Here is an 18,088-nt window from a genome sequence, read left to right on the forward strand (position 1 = left end):
CAATTTTATCTGTGCTCAAAATCAAACAATGCTTTCAGATCATACACGCAGCGATTAAATATTATAAACACTACAGATCAATCATTTGACACTACATAAAAAAAAAAATGGAGAACACAGAATCCAAAAACATGCAGTTACAGAAATAAAATGTTGCAACAAATTATAAAAATTTTGCAATTACGTAAAAAAGTATAGTAATCACAACTTACAAATGGTAAGGTGAACAAACTGTATACTGTATATACTGCAGGTATAGTATTGTACTGACTATTGAATAGGAGGCCCATTGAATGTCTGTATATTCAGCACTTGCATACTGTAAAAATACAGTAACCAAACTACAAAAGCCAAAATGGTTAAAAAAGGCTAAATGAAAAGCATGTTACAGTACACTCAAAAGAGTTGTGAAACTGAAAAATCAAAGTCAATGAGAGATTAATTCTGCTTCAGCATCATGTCTTCATGTTGGGTCCAGCCTGAGGACTTTGTCCACATCACAGACAATGTCATCTCTGCAGGCAAAGGGAAAAAAACCTTCTAGTGTTTCAGATCCAGCCTTGACAACATTCTCCACACCAAGCTCTTCCTCGTCCTCATCCTCTTCATCCTCATCCACCACTTCTAACTCATACTCTTCCTCCTCTTACACATACTCTTCCTTCTCTCCTTCTTATATTGTTTCCATCCACTGTTGGTATCAACAATCAGTGCAACATTCTGAGTCAATTTTGGGACTCTGAACTGACTTGTAATATTACAGTTGGTTTGACCACATCATTAGAAATAAGTGTGAACAGTTTTGAGTTGTTGTGTGTAAATGATGACAACTGTGTTGTAGTTGTGTTTAACTTTTATCTGCCTGTGTTTAGCATTTTGAAACATAAATGCATCACAGTTCAAAATGTGTTTCAGTGAGTGAGAATGTGGGCATGATATTTGCAAACAGTGTCTAACTGCCTGAACTTGTTAATAGTTTTACAGAAAGAGTGATTTATTCTACAAATTGGCTTAGCTTTTGAGAATTTGGTTCAGAGAATGGGATTTAGTGTTTTAGCAATTCAGAAAAACTGTAATTGAGATTGTAATGTGTTTGCATATGCATTTTTTTCTTATTTACTTGTCCAAGTTTTTTTTTTTTACTTCAAAAAGTACCTTACATGAGCAGGTAGACGTTTCACAGTAACATAAACCAAAGTGCTTCATATGAAGTGCAGAACACAGACAACAGTAGTAAAATATTTAAAGCAAATTTAAATAAAAATGTGTAAATAAAACTTAAAATTTCATGCAATATAATAAAATTTCACCTTGAAGCGAACATATAGATTTATTTCTTCAGTGTGTTTAAGTCATGATCTGTGTTGATTTGAGGAGGATGGAGTCTCACTTCACTCACTTTCTGTTTCGGATTTGTTGTATTTGTGTAGATATACAAACCTCTGGTAAAATAACATCTGCTGATTCTGAGAGTGTCAATATTAAACATTTTGATCTGTTATTGGAAACTATGTATAGTCAGTAGATGGTTGACTTCTTTCCTGATGTGTTTCGTGCTTGTCAAAGTCTTTGAATGGAGTCTTTAAATGATGAGTGACAGTTTGGGCTGTTTGGCATTGAATTGTAGATGCATATAATGCAGTATCATCGATTTGATACTTAAATGATTTAACAAATAGCCTATACATTTTTCTTTTTACTTGTCAAAGTCTTTGATTGACATCTTTAAATTATGAGTTTCAGGTTGGGCGGTTTGGCATTGAATTATAGATGCATGTCAATCATTTTTGGTGTTTTTAAATGTGTTGATCAATGTTGATTTGAAGAAGATGGAGTCTCTCAGCAATTCTGTCTGTTAAATCAAGCTGCTTTCTTTTCTCGCAAGCAATCAAGACAATATTAATTCTGTGTAGCAGTGCTTATCTAATTCATTATGTGGAAATCTATTAGTTGATTTGTCTAGGTCATAAGCTCTGATTTACCTGGTTAGTTAATGTCTGTGAGGTGCTGTGATGATTTATTGATGCTAGACACACAGTTCAGTTTAGCAGTGAGTGTTTGACTGAGTTCAGATGGTGATTGACAGACATGTGACCTTTGTGGTCGCCAGGTCGTTCAGGTCAGTTTATGTCCTAGATCATTTAAACATCAAAGTTAAAAAAAGACATTATGCTCCATTACTAATTGCCACTTAATGAATTAAAAGCTTGTTCATCTAACTCTGTCAATCATGTCGCTTAACTCCTGATATTTAGAGTCAAAAGTCCAATTACTCAGATGAGTTTGGCTTTTATGACAAAACATTGGCAGCATAATGTATTCAAGAGCAAATTTACATATTCCACAATGAGCTTACTTATTTAGACGTTTGTAAAATCACACAGATGGTTAAAATTGCTGCCAGACCATCAGCTCTGTTGCGACTACACACAGGCAGGCAGAAGAATGGGAAGAATTAAATGGAGATCTGTCTTGGAAAGGACATTAATTGAGCATGTCTTCATGTTAACACTGGTCTTAAGGTCTTTAGGTCTTAAGGCTTCAGTAAGTGTTGGAGATCTTCAGATCCAGCCCAGATTTCACACCAAAAACAGAACAGAACTTCTGCACATGAATGAGCCACTTCACACTCATTGAAGCAGTCTGTGTTTGAACTGAGTTCAGATGAGACGAGTGAATCTAACAAAACCATTTGAGAACATGTTTGAGGTATATTTCACAACAAAATCACCAAAAAATGCAATAAATAAAGCCTATTTGCTTTCCATTATTTTTTGTATATGTATATATATATATATATATATATATATATATATATATATACATATATATATATATATATATATATATATATATATATATATATATACATATATATATATATACATATATATATATATATATATATACATATATATATATATATATATACATATATATATATATATATATACATATATATATATATACATATATATATACATATATATATATATATATATATATATATATATATATATATATATATATATATATATATATATATATATATATACACAGTGAGGAAAATAAGTATTTGAACACCCTGCTATTTTGCAAGTTCTCCCACTTAGAAATCATGGAGGGGTCTGAAATTGTCATCGTAGGTGCATGTCCACTCTGAGAGACATAATCTAAAAAAAAAAAATCCAGAAATCACAATGTATGATTTTTTAACTATTTATTTGTATGATACAGCTGCAAATAAGTATTTGAACACCTGAGAAAATCAATGTTAATATTTGGTACAGTAGCCTTTGTTTGCAATTACAGAGGTCAAACGTTTCCTGTAGTTTTTCATCAGGTTTGCACACACTGCAGGAGGGATTTTGGCCCACTCCTCCACACAGATCTTCTTTAGATCAGTCAGGTTTCTTGGCTGTCGCTGAGAAACATGGAGTTTGAGCTCCCTCCAAAGATTCTCTATTGGGTTTAGGTCTGGAGACTGGCTAGGCCACACCAGAACCTTGATATGCTTCTTACAGAGCCACTCCTTGGTTATCCTGGCTGTGTGCTTCGGGTCATTGTCATGTTGGAAGACCCAGCCTCGACCCATCTTCAATGCTCTAACTGAGGGAAGGAGGTTGTTCCCCAAAATCTCGCAATACATGGCCCCGGTCATCCTCTCCTTAATACAGTGCAGTCGTCCTGTCCCATGTGCAGAAAAACACCTCCAAAGCATGATGCTACCACCCCCATGCTTCACAGTAGGGATGGTGTTCTTGGGATGGTACTCATCATTCTTCTTCCTCCAAACACGTTTAGTGGAATTATGACCAAAAAGTTCTATTTTGGTCTCATCTGACCACATGACTTTCTCCCATGACTCCTCTGGATCATCCAAATGGTCATTGGCAAACTTAAGACGGGCCTTGACATGTGCTGGTTTAAGCAGGGGAACCTTCCGTGCCATGCATGATTTCAAACCATGACGTCTTAGTGTATTACCAACAGTAACCTTGGAAACGGTGGTCCCAGCTCTTTTCAGGTCATTGACCAGCTCCTCCCGTGTAGTTCTGGGCTGATTTCTCACCTTTCTTAGGATCATTGAGACCCCACGAGGTGAGATCTTGCATGGAGCCCCAGTCCGAGGGAGATTGACAGTCATGTTTAGCTTCTTCCATTTTCTAATGATTGCTCCAACAGTGGACCTTTTTTCACCAAGCTGCTTGGCAATTTCCCCGTAGCCCTTTCCAGCCTTGTGGAGGTGTACAATTTTGTCTCTAGTGTCTTTGGACAGCTCTTTGGTCTTGGCCATGTTAGTAGTTGGATTCTTACTGATTGTATGGGGTGGACAGGTGTCTTTATGCAGCTAACGACCTCAAACAGGTGCATCTAATTTAGGATAATAAATGGAGTGGAGGTGGACATTTTAAAGGCAGACTAACAGGTCTTTGAGGGTCAGAATTCTAGCTGATATACAGGTGTTCAAATACTTATTTGCAGCTGTATCATACAAATAAATAGTTAAAAAATCATATATTGTGATTTCTGATTTTTTTTTTTTTAGATTGTCTCTCACAGTGGACATGCACCTACGATGACAATTTCAGACCCCTCCATGATTTCCAAGTGGGAGAACTTGCAAAATAGCAGGGTGTTCAAATACTTATTTTCCTCACTGTATAAATATCTCGCAATACATGGCCCCGGTCATCCACTCCTTAATACAGTGCAGTCGTCCTGTCCCATATATATATATATATATATATATATATGTATATATATATATATATATATATATATATATATAGGCATTGTGACATTTTCATGGCACTTGATCTCATTTCTCATTACTGTAAAAATTATATATATATATTTTATATATATATATGTTTTTTCTGAACATACATCTAAATAAGATAACACAATTTACTAGAGGTTCTGACAAAATATATATATTATGCATCTCTTGAATGAATGATTCAATGACTCACTCTTAACTACTTCACTTGTTTCATTACTGGATGAATCAGCATTTTTGATAGAATCTCTTGAATGAATGATTCATTGACATACATTTTTTTTAACAGTCATTTGTCGCCACCTAGTGACATAACAATGTAATCGATACAATCGTTATATGAAGGACCAAGTTAATTTCAAAATGTGATTTGTGATCTATTTTAATCGCTAAAGTAGACTTCATGGTTAATACCTGAACTATAAACTTTTAGCCCAGTACTTCTGTGACAATTTAAATTTTTGTAAGACAGAAATAACGATACTGCTATGATCATCTTACCTATACATCAGGGGTCGGCAACCATGTAACTTTGCTTGTAATTTAATACTTGAAGCTCACTTTAACATTTAAATCGCAAACCGGTTGACATGTAGACCTATTAAATATTTTGCTATTTACGTCTTACCACATTTTCTTTCAATGTTAAACCGACGCTTTGCGCTTGAATTCATGCTTTGCTTCTGTGAACAGTAAACCCCACCTACTTTGATTTGATTGGCCATCTCAATCATTTTGACATTGACGAGCGCTGTTAGACCACTGAGGCAGACCAGACTAAAAATGTAACTTTTAAACCATTTTTCATCCTAACAACACACAGTGTAATGGAGTGCAGCGGAGCAGCGCAAGAATTTCAAATAGTGAGAGGGAACAATTTGGCAGTTTCTTATTGTGGGTACTTGTTTATGGTGGTTACGGCCCTGTAGCATATACACACTACACACACTACAGGTTCACCTGTTCAACTGCTGCTTCAACATGACAGCAACTCGATGCATGTAGACATCAAGATGTGCTGCTAAAGTTCAAACTGATCAACAGAATGGGGAAGAAAGGTGATTTAAGTGACTTTGAACGTGGCAATGTTGTTGCTGGTGCCAGAAGAGCTGGTATGATTATTTCATGCTGATCTACTAGGATTTTCGCACACAACCATCGCTATAATTTACAGAGAATAGTCCGAAAAAGAGAAAATATCCAGTGAGCGGCAGTTCTGTGGGTGAAAAGGCCTTGTTGATGCCAGAGAACAATGGCCAAACTGATTTGAGCTGATAGAAAGGTAACAGAAACTCAAATAAGCACTCGTTACAACCGAGGTCTGCAGAAGAGCATCTCTGAACACGTTGAACCTAGAAGCAGATGGGCTACAGCAGCAGAAGACACACCGGTGCCACTCCTGTCAGCTGAGAACAGCAAACTGAGGCCACGATTCACATGGGCTCACCAAAATTGGACATTAGAAGATTGGATCCATCCTGCCTTGTATCAACAATTGACCTTTCGCCGGCCCCTCCCCCAAAACGGCCATTGTCCAATCACACATCATAGCAACCGTTACTATGTGAGCAGGTCCGACAAACATTAGCAAGTGAAGCGTGCGCCCATGGCGTTTGTAAATCGGACACTACATACCCCGAGAGATTGTCTGGAGGAGTTGTGTTCTTTCCATTCCCAAAGCCGAAAACACAACGTGAGCGGTGCCTACAATGGATAAAACAGTGTGGACGGCCCCAATCCCAGTTAAATGTGTCGAACATTACGAAGCATACATACGTCTGCTGGCTGTGGTATCGATGGCTAAGTTACTTAAAGTTTTTTTTGTTTTGTTTTTCTGATCTGAAAAACTCCTATCTGTAACTCAAAAAACATAATATTGTCTGAACCGCGAGTTTTATGATCCGTTGCCCCCCTAATAAATATTATGGTCTCAACCGCGATTTTTGTGATCTGTTGTCCCCCTAATAAATATTATGGTAAGTGCATTATGAAAGACAATCAATGAAAGTTATTTAGATGCAAATTAAGGCTATGTCTGGTTAAACAGTTATTGTGTGATTTCGTTTATTGTGCTTTGTCAACTTGAAGCATGAATTTGAGAAAGAAAATCATTTTTGGAATAAAATGCACCACATACTTTTGTCAATGATATAGGCCTAAGTTATAGCTAAAAGATTGTAAAAGCTTTCAGTTCACCTGCCTAATTGTAGTTGAAAAGTCAAATTAAGCTTGATTAATGATATACTGTGACTGATCAAATAAACTACAGCATCGGGAATATAACTCCCATGTGTTTTGCAGCATTTAAAATTTTAGTCGTGTTATGCGAAAAAACACACATAAGAAATTATTGCTGACAGCACTTTTATTTTCAGAGACAGTTTTTTCTTTCACACAAAAACACAACAGTAAGTGTCTTACAATGCTTTTAAACACTTGTTTCCTTGTTCTTTGTCATAATCACAAATGATGTGTATGAACACCGGTAACGTTAAGCATTAGCCTCGATAGAGACGTAGATAGTAGTCGTGTCTCCTTCATTGCGTATTTTTATATTATAATATATCCCTCCACTGCATACTGTAACCCTTTTTGCCTCAATCTGGAGGATATCGCGGAGGTATTGCTCCAAAAAAGGTCACTGACACGCACGGGTATACCTCTTTCCGTCATGGCAATCTGTCGCGCTGGTCGTGTTTGACCATTTGTTTGTCGGACGTAGCAACAGTAACTAAGGGGGGCGGGGCTCGGCGAAAGGTCAATTCAGGCTGCTGGTGGTGGAATGATGTTGGGGGGATTTTCTGGCACACTTTGGGCCCCTTAGTTCCAATTGAGCAATGTTTAAATGCCACAGCCTACCTGAGTATTAATGCTGAGTATTGATGGCTACTTCCAGCAGGATAACGCACCATGTCACAAAGCTCAAATCTTCTTAAACTGGTTTCTTGAACATGAACATGAGTTCACTATACTCAAATGGCCTCCACAGTCACCAGATCTCAATCCAATAGAGCACCTTCTGGATGTGGTGGAACGGGAGATTCGCTTCATGGATGTGCAGCCGACAAATCTGCAGCAACTGCGTGATGATGTCAATATGGACCAAAATCTCTGAGGAATGTTTCCAGCACCTTGTAGAATCTATGCCACAAAGAATTAAGGCAGTTCTAAAGGCAAAAGAGGGTCCAACCCGGTACTAGCAAGGTGTATTACACCTTGCAAAATATATTAAAGTATACATTTTGTTAGTATTTGTTGTATATAATGCTAAACCTGTTCATATTTTATAATGGTTTTGATTAATACCTAAGGTTTTTTTTTTTTTTTTTTTGCTTTACAGTAATTGAAATTTTGGGCTTAATGTAGGAGTAATATAAATTTAAATGATTTGTCTTTTGTTTTGTGGTAAATTATAGCACAAATGTTTCTTTCTGAGATTCACTTGAACATTGTTTATTTCATGAATATTTCATGTGTTTTATTCACTATTATTATTCTGTTTTAATAAAATTTGATGCTGCTTTTCTGCAAATGAATAGAGAGCTGATTTGTCGTAGAGGTCGTTAAAAACAGGTTCATGGTGACGTGACTTTAAAAACCATGCTTAAGTGTCCCTGTGTCCTCTGAGAAACGCGCTCTAAAATCATCTGATAATTACTTATGATGGACGTTTCTCATTTCTTTAACAGGTGCTGTGTGATTTAGAGGAGAAAGGGGCTCAACTTCCCTATATGATGTGCATCGACCAGAGACGCTGTTTGGTGAGTTGTTTTGAAATTCAGCAAGTTTCATCCTGTATCAGTGCTGAAGCAGATTTCGTGTTGAAGATTTCCATGATTATGAGTCAGACAGAGGGTGTAGTTGAATTTATTTTCTGCGCAGAGGATGTCCACACAGCTTAAGTTGTATTAAATTGGAATCAGTAATTTATGGTTTTGTGCTCTTTATGAAGATGATGTATGTGTTTCTTTGAGGATGGATTTTGTGTGATGGTATTGAGGCTGAGATCTCACACTGGAATTCCTGCTGTGTGATTGGCTTAATTGGCGTATGTCAGGCTGTATAGACAGAGATTACAGGGAAAAACTCAGATGCGTGTGCCGTGGAAAAGTGTGAGAGCTGCACTTTCACTAGTGTATCGTAATCTGAAAATTAGTTTGTCGCTACAAATTTAGGAATTCTTATACAATATTAATGCCTGTTTATCATGGTGTTAGTAGTAATATTATATATTGTAGTACTGGTCTTGATATTGTAATTTTTGCTATAGAATCAGTTGTTTATACAATAAATAACCACATGATAACATTGTTCATCGACAACATGATTTATATAAGAGGATGATACACTTTGCTGATGAAAAATTGTGTAATCTTCTCATTTGCAACCGTGGCTTATTGGAAATATGTGCATGTGGTAACATTTCTGCACAATGATATGACAGTGCCTTGTTCATTACTTTTCACAACACTATCAAAGTGAAATGTTCAGTGAGTTGCGCTAAAAGCACATTCAGTTTTAAATGAAAGAGATTAATGTGAATCTGGCAACACTTTATTATAGGGTGATGCTCGCCAAATTGCAACCTAGGCTATTTTTACTAATCTACCCGAGAAAAAATTAGTGTAAAAGCTTAATTAGAATGGAAACGCCACTTTTAAGATTGAATGTGTTTTTGTTTCCGGTCAAAATGCCTTTTGTGCATGGGAGTGCTAGGGGCACTACAGTGATAGCATCAAAATCGTAATTTCGCAACACTAAGGAGGCTCGACACAACATGAAACCGTGCTTGAAGTATCACCAGGGGCTCTACACACTCTCTTTATCAGTTAGTGTTTCCGGTGGCTGGAATTTTGTCAGTCAAAAGTAGTCGATCTCCGAACGCAACATGATCTTTCCATCTTTACTCAACATGATCTTTCCATCTTTACTCTCCTCATGTTACATTGCATTCGGAGATCGACTACTTTTGACTGACAAAATTCCAGCCACCGGAAACACTAACTGATAAAGTGAGACACAAAACCTTTCTTTTTAGTAAACTTTGTGTACACAAACAATGTTCTCATTGCTCAAGTTAAAGTGTAGAGCCCCTGGTGATACTTCAAACACAGTTTCATGTTGTGTCGAGCCTTCTTAGTGTTTTAAAAATAGTGATTTTGATGCTTTCATTGTAGTGCCCTAGCATTCCCATTCAAAAGGCATTTTGACCAAAAAAGAAAATACGTTCGATCTTAAAAGTGGCGTTTCCATTCTAATTATGCTTTTACATGAATGTTTGACTCGGGTAGATTTAACAATAAAAGCCTAGGTTGCAATTTGGCGAGAGTTACCCTTTAAGTTGATTGTTGTTTGTATTGAGGCAGTTTGGAAATGACATGTCTGTTGAGTAGGTAATGCATTTGAAAATTACGTTCCACCTACACGAAACCAGACCTTAATCCCAACCGATAATGTTAACAAAAACAAATGTTAGACAAAAATGCATTTGCTGAAGCAACCATGCCATTTTACCAGTGCCAGGTAAGCTACCAAACACCTGGTACTACACCAGAAAGCCAAAGATATGGAGCTGGTTATGTGATGCAAACAAATCATCCACTATGAAAAAGGTGTTTTTTTTTGTGTGTGTAATATAAGTCTTCATTAATCAATAATCTACCCCTGTAATCATGTAAGTTGTGTGAACAGGCAAATCACTGTGCTAATAACACTCTATTCATATGCTAATTAGGATATGGTCATAGATTAATTAGGTGTTAATGGTGAAATTAATTAATATTGATATCAAGTTTCTATTTCATGTCTTTTCTATTATGAGGGTTCTTCCATCATCTACTTTTTGAGTGATATGGATTGAAACATTCAATACCGTACCTATTTTACTTAAAGCTTAACATTACCTTCAAACATCTCAGTGGTTTTGTTGAGAAATGGGTTTTGACTATCTAATGTCTTAATCAGTATTTTTTGACACTTGCTATTTCAGTTTTTAAAGAGCTTCCATGTTGATTTAGTAAATCTCCTGTTTAACCTCCAGTAACCTTCATCTTCTGAGATATTTTTTGATATGCTAAAATCACACCTGTGTGCAAGCTGTTCTTTTTACATTTGGAAAATATGAATTACTGTGATATGGATGGCCCAGTCCAGCTCCCGTGGAAATCTTTCCTGCGAAGATTCAGGCCTCTAAAAAAGTGAACCTGCAGAGCTTGATTATCTGGTTCTGTTGTTTCATATGAATTCAAACTGAAATCTGAAAAAAAAATATGCCTTAAAGTCGATGCAGGATTATTGTATTTATGAAATGAACAGCAAGAGGTTACATTTGCATGCTTTAAAATAATATTTTGGTAGTTGCTCTGCGTAAACCAGCCTACACTGTTAGACATTTCTGTAATTTGTAGTTATTTACTATAAAGCACCCAGTGCAATACTATAAATTCTCTTTACAGTAAATAACTGTGATTCCCTTCACATTATGGAAATTTTCTGTGACATCAAACACCACATACATATTTTTACTGTACTAAAAAAACATTGCTGGAACGGCCTCTTTGGTGACATTCCATCGTTGATTTTTATTTCCCCCATTTTTATATTTGGATTGACAGGAATTATAGCCTTGCACTGTGTCGACAATACCGCAGCAGCGTATGTGTATGTGTATTTCATATGGGCTATGTTTTTTAAAAGTGTGTAATTTCTACTTCTTGTATTTCAGGCAACACATCTCTCTCTGTAACAAAGTTGTATGGTGAGCAAAGGTGGCCTACGTTTTGGGGCAGCACCTGGGTTTTGCAGATGCTGTGTTTGGTTGCTTATAACTTTTCCCCATTAATTTTCTGTTGCCTAACGATTCTTTGTGAGAATAAATTCAGATACAACATAAAGAAAAAGTTCATTTGACAGGAGAAATTATGAACATGCACTGTCCCAGCATTGGCAGACTGTGCATTTTTAAGTATTATATATTCAATGTTTAAAATAAAGAATTGTATGTTTTGTAATACTTCTGTCTGTTTGAATTTAATGTCAGTAGTACTTATGTAGGACAAAATTATATAAAAAATGATAAAATGAAATGAATGAATTACAGTAGTGTACTGATAACCTGTTGTTTTACAGTAATTGCACTGTATTACATAATTACAGTACCGTGAAGTTACTGTCAAGTCACCCTTATTCATATTGAGCTTTATACAATACAGATTGTTTCAAAGCAATGAATAACAGTTCACTGCAGTGATAACAGGAAAATGATTCTATGATGCAAACTGAGTTTATTTAGGCTGTATAGCAGCTCTAAAAGAAAATGGTGTCATTGTCCAGCTATAGTCAGTTCAGTGTTACACAGTTAAGTTGTAAAGATCATCGATTATTAAATTAGTTATTTTACATCTATAGTCATAGTACATCTATAAAGCAGCTCTGCAAAAAACAGGATGTCTCAGTCCAGTGCAGTCAAATCAATAATATTGTTGAATATTAAGTGTCCCCAACTAAGCAAGCCAGAGGAGACAGTGGCAAGGAATCCAAACTTCATTAGGTGACAGAATGGAGAAAAAAACCTTGGGAAAAAAACAGGCTCAGTCGGGGGGCCAGTTCTCCTCTGGCAAACAAATGAACATGATGTAATGTGATTATGATTAAGGCTGCATCACAAATCAGAAATCAGATTGTGGATTGGTAGCATTCAAATATTTCATCCAGTTCCTTTTTGCTTGAAGATCGGATTCATCATGCCAGTATGAAGCTGAAGCTGGTTATAGGTCTGTGTGGAGGACTTGTCTAGTTCTTGTGTTCTTTGATGAGGATCTGTGCCGATGGCTGTCACGTCGTGTCGATGAGGCCTTCACATTGTCAACATTGTCTAGTTGACATGATCTCTGCTGACATTAAGTGCTGTGTTGTGGTCGTGTCTAGGTGCAGGTCCATCATCTGATCTGGATATGCACCAGATACGGCTTACTATGTTAAACCTTGAAATATTAGTTCAAGAATAAAATAAAAATATCGGATTGATATCGGTATTGGCAAATAGCCAAAGCTGCGGCATCGGTATCGGTATCAGAAGTGAAAAAGTGGTATCGGGACATCCCTACTGATTTTATATGTGCTTCACATCACAATCACGCAGGGGCGTTCCCACAGCGTTTCAACGCAGCGTCTCGTTCCCTCTTCAGGGAACTAAGAATGCATAACCGAGACGTTATCTGGTCTCCCAAACTGGACTGTTTTGCTGGCTTAAGATAGGGTTTTGGGAGACTTGTCAGACTCAGCTGGTCAAGCTGGAAGACCAGCTAAACATCAGCTTGACCTGGCTGGGAGACCAGCATAAACACCGTAGACTGGTTTATTAATAGTTTTTTTGTTTTTGTTTGTTTTTTTGACATCTTTGAGAACTAAGAGTGGTTTTCTCCCAGAAAAGAAATATAGTGAGGCTACATTGTCTCAAAGAGTTTATAGATGAGTGTCTATGCGTTCTAGGTCAGAATCTTGGACGCTTGTCTGTTATAGTGTATGTAATCAGTGTGTATAAAAGAACATATTTGCACCCTGTTCACTTTAAGGAGCTGCCGGCTAAAGGTTAATTGCTTTTGCTAATGTTATGAGGCACCCTTCTAGAACTGGGTCATGTGCGCTCCTTACAAGATGGCCTTTGTGAAAGGAATCATTTCTAACTTTATTCCTCAGAAGATTGAATAGAAAGTATCTTACTGAAGGTGCTGGTTTCTGTAGATTCACTATCTTTAAAGGAACAGTTTATGCAAATATGAAAAAAAAGAAAGAAAAAAAAATTTTGTTTTGAGATTTTTTTTTGTTTTTGTCTTCATTCTGAAGACAGAGCCGGTTCTCGTTTCCATCCATAACTGAAACCAAGAAAAACTAGTATCATAAATTTGAGTAAACAAAGCTATCTTATGAAATGTACAGTACAAGTCATGGACCACTTTTATAGTGCTTTTGCATCCTTTTTTGTAGTTTGAAAGTTTTCCGAAATATTTTCTTTTGTGTCCACATATGAAAAAAGGCTCTACAGGTTTGGAACAATATGAGGGTGAGTAAATGATTATTATTATTTTAGATTGATCGATTCCCATTATTTAAAGCCAAATCTTGCAGTATTTTGTTTATGACATTGCATTGAACAGACCAGCATCTGGAAAACTAATTTATAGGTTGCTGACAGCGTCTGGACTTTAGTGTGCATGGCTGCAGCGTTGAGTTAAATAGGCCAGTTGTGAATGAAAATCGATGGTGGCGGTTTTGCTTTTGTTTACTCATCTGAAAACGAAGGACTTAAGTTGGCTTACAGACCTAATTTACTTACAGATCTTGTGCAGCATGCGGATTAATTTAATTTGTCTGAATATTCGGCCACAACAGAGACCAGGGCCCATATCCCTAAAGAATTTTTGTGCAAAAAGTGGCTCCTAGCGGCCGTGTTACCCTCGTTAAGACCACACTGAGTTGTAACGTTGCAATTTCTACTTCATTAAGGACAGCCCCTTGAGATAGGCCATCTTGTTTTCAATGGGGTCCATATGGGAGTGAAAGTAATGACAAAATATGCCAGCTAGGATATTAATATGAGCAAATAAGACACACATCATTATTTGAACAGGGTGTAATGAGCTTAAGTTTTCACATATTTTAGATTCTAATGTTAGGCTATAACCCCTACAGCTTACTATTCATTTTTCAGATATTTTCTTGAATGTGAAATATTATTTACAATTACAGTCTGCATAAGATTAGAGTGTATAATTATGTTTATTGATTTGAGGGTACATCCTTTGCTCATTATCACCAAAAGTTCATTTTCATCAAACTTGTAGGATCAACCAATCACGGCTTTTGATATGATGACTCATACCTAGCAACGGGGTCAACCACACCTCCTCACTAAGATACCATTCCTTGCTCAGAGTTCACTGAAAATGTTCTGTAATCACTTCTAAGCTAAAACTCCTGGCAAGGAATTTTTAGGTTAAGTTAGGAGCTCTCTGAGAGGATTCTCAGAATCTTTAGGGATACGGGCCCAGGCCACACCAGACACATCTAGTAATTGAAATAAACAAATGTAGTGGTCCATCGATATTCTTCTATTGTTGCATATGCGTAACAAAGCCACTTTATATACTTTGCAAAGGCATGATGCATGTGAGGTGGAAATAAAATAAGTGAATAAACCAGTGTAAAGTATTTTTCTCGCCTGGTGCATCATGTGGATTTTTCAGAAATGCATGTTTTTTTTTCACCCATTAAAAACATGATTCACATTTGTTAGTGAGTCAACTTACTGTACTGAGAAAAGTTCTAGAATTGTTTGTTTGCTGTTAGGTATTGAGTTAAATGGTTATATAACCCCAAAATGAAAATGATTTAATCAATTACTCATGTCGTCACCCTCATGTTGAGATTTTTTTTTTTTCATCTTCGGAACACAAATGAAGATATTTTTAATAAAATGTGTGTGATTTCTATCCCTCCATTGACAGCTATGCAACTACCACTTTGATGCTTCAAAAGGTTCATAAAGAGACCGTAAAATTAATCAACATGAATTGAGCAGTTTATTTCACATTTTCTGAAGAGACATGATCTCTTTATTTGATAAACAGATTGTATATAGGCTATATATTCACATATAAACATTTATCAAAACACATATCAGTTATGATAAACGGAGGCTCAAGCATGTTCGCTTGAGAACCAATGAGGTTCATTTTCGTGTGTTCATTCAGTCATGCATTTATTTGCATTTGTTATTCCATCGCCAATGGTGAAAAATGTATTAATTAATTAATCAATAAATAATTTCTTTGCATTGTTTCATAGTGTTGCTTTCAACATATCTAAAATGACCCTCAGAAAAATAAAACGTTTTCACAATTGTTTTTGATTTTAGTATGAGGTTCCAAGTGAACCAAAGTTAGAATTTTGCTAATAATATTGATTTTTTTGTTGTTGTTGGTTGTTGTTGATATTTCGAAATATAATTATTTTATGTTAACAGAGGCATATCTAAGTTGAGTGTCTGATGCAGTCGCTTGTGTTTATTTCACGAAGCACATCTGTGCTGATGGTCACCCATCTGGACGACTGCTTCACGTGCATGAGTTGTGCATATGCGTGTCTGGCACGTCTGAATCGTTGCTCTGCATCCATGGACATTTCTCCATAACGTTCATGCTTTGTTTCGAACATTACTTTACTAAACTGTGAATAAAATCGTAGCTAAAGAGCGCTGTATTTCATGTCATATCTCACACCAGGATAAGATTGTTTAATTAAGTGCAAGTTTATTCTTTGGACCAGAAAAGCGTTCTTGTTCAGTAGTATGTGCTAGTTGTCGGTGGTGAAAGGGTTACCTCTGTGAGTGTTAAGTGCCCCGTCAATGAACTGGGCTCATAACCTCTCGCTGCTCTGCACTCTGTCTGACCTCTGTGCGAGTCGAGACCGCTAACCATGCATGAAGCAACATGAATTCCTAATGAAATATTTAAAATGGTTTGGGAAATCTTCTGGCTAAGTGCTTGAAAGTTTTCTTGCTCTGTCTCTCTCCTTCTGACACTGTGGAACGAGAGATTGTTTTTACTTTAAATAAAAAGTTGGGTATGTGTATAGCTAACACAATTTTCTGATTGGTGACAAGATTCTATGTATAACTCTATAAATTTGATGACTTAGAGCAGGGATTCTCAAGCTTAAAAAAAAATAAAAAAATAGTTGTCATCTGAACCTCTTTGACCTAAAATATTTGCTTGAAGTCCACCTGGAATTTCAAGTTATAATATTTAAATAATTAACAACACCTTTTGTATCAGTTAATGGCAAAATTACATGTATGTATACAAATAAAACATTAAAATTTTTATTTCCTTTCGATTGTTAGTTTTTTTTTAGTTTTTTTTTTTTTAAGTATGTTTATTTAATTTTAATTTAACTTTTTTTATGATTTTAATTCATTATTAGCTCTCCAAAACCCCAGTTTGGAAACCCTGATTTAGAGGAACTCTAATTTCAAGCACAATAAAATGTTTCATGCAAGAGGTAAATTACAGTAAGTCTAGTTAAAGAAAATCAAGGAATTATCATAAAACTAGTCTATGCCATGATCTTAATGGCCAGATAAAAATTATGCAATAAAATCATCACAATGTTTTATACACAATTTTATATCGCCAGCCAAATCATCTGTAATGTTTCATGATTTTCAATATATCACCTAGCCCTTGTAAGCACGTTATAAAAGCCTGTTTTGAAAGTGTAATTAAAATTAAGCAATTTTTAAAACTCATCTCCATAAATTCAAATGAGTCCATCTCCAATATTAGATGATGAATATTTTCAGTTACATTTATTCTTTGACTAGACTATTATAAAGTCAGCTTATATTAAATTTACACGTGAATGAGATGTTCGATGCAGTTAGATGAGTGCCGGTGATGCAGTAAAGGTGTGTTAAGGGTGGTTAGACAGGAATGCAGTGAGACATGTCTGTCCTGTCGTCTCTCGTTACCACCCGTGTGGTTAAACGCCTGTGGCAGGGCAGCTGGAAGGCTGGCATCATTTCAATAGATCTTCCAGCAGATGAGGTTTGAATAGACGAGTGTGTGTGTGTGTGGTCATATGAATATCTGACAGTACTTTGATCGCAAGATATTTTGGCATCATTTTCAGGCTTAAACTAGTGTATTGAGTGCATAACTTCAAACAATCATGATTGTGTGCTTAAAACGGCTGCCTTCAGTTCTAGCGAAGCATTCCTGCATTTTTCAGCGCATTAAAACCACAGCAGGCTAATGTGAGACTGTGATATGATGTTACTCTGTGCTGTATGGCTGTATGTAATCAAATAATACTTAAAGGTAGGGTAGGCAGTTTCGGAGAGGCTAGCAGTAGAAAGCTAGCTTTGAAAGCAAGAGATCCCACCCTCTCTTCAGAGCGTCTTCAAAGCCAATTCTTCTTCAAAACACATGACAAAGTTCACATACTCTTCATAAAAATGAAGCCTATCACATACTATCATAAACTTCACATACTATCATAAAAATATTAAACAGCACAACTGTTTTCAACATTTATAATAAAAATAAATGTTTCTTGAGCAGCAAATTAGAATATTAGAATGATTTTTGAAGGATCATGTGACTGAAGACTGGAGTAATGATGCTGAAAATTCAGCTTTGCCGTCACAGGAATAAATTACATTTTAAAATATATTCAAATCGAAAAACGTTATTTTAAATTGTAAAATAATATTTCACAATATTTTTAATCAAATAAATGCAGCCT

The 18,088-nt window shown here is 36.1% G+C and overlaps 1 protein-coding gene across 1 annotated transcript in view; it reads left to right on the forward strand.

The window, feature by feature from the left end:
• The window catches only part of LOC307148223 (kelch-like protein 29), a 264,387-nt gene that overhangs the window by 797 nt on the left and 245,502 nt on the right, over positions 1-18,088 (forward strand). Inside the window, exon 2 of the mRNA XM_079853579.1 lies at positions 8,473-8,544. The gene's annotated coding sequence lies outside the window, so the exon portion shown is untranslated. The remainder of the gene's footprint in view (positions 1-8,472; positions 8,545-18,088) is intronic.

The sequence above is a fragment of the Squalius cephalus genome (assembly GCF_949319135.1).
Source record: "Squalius cephalus genome assembly, chromosome: 20".
Lineage (NCBI taxonomy): Eukaryota > Metazoa > Chordata > Actinopteri > Cypriniformes > Leuciscidae > Squalius > Squalius cephalus.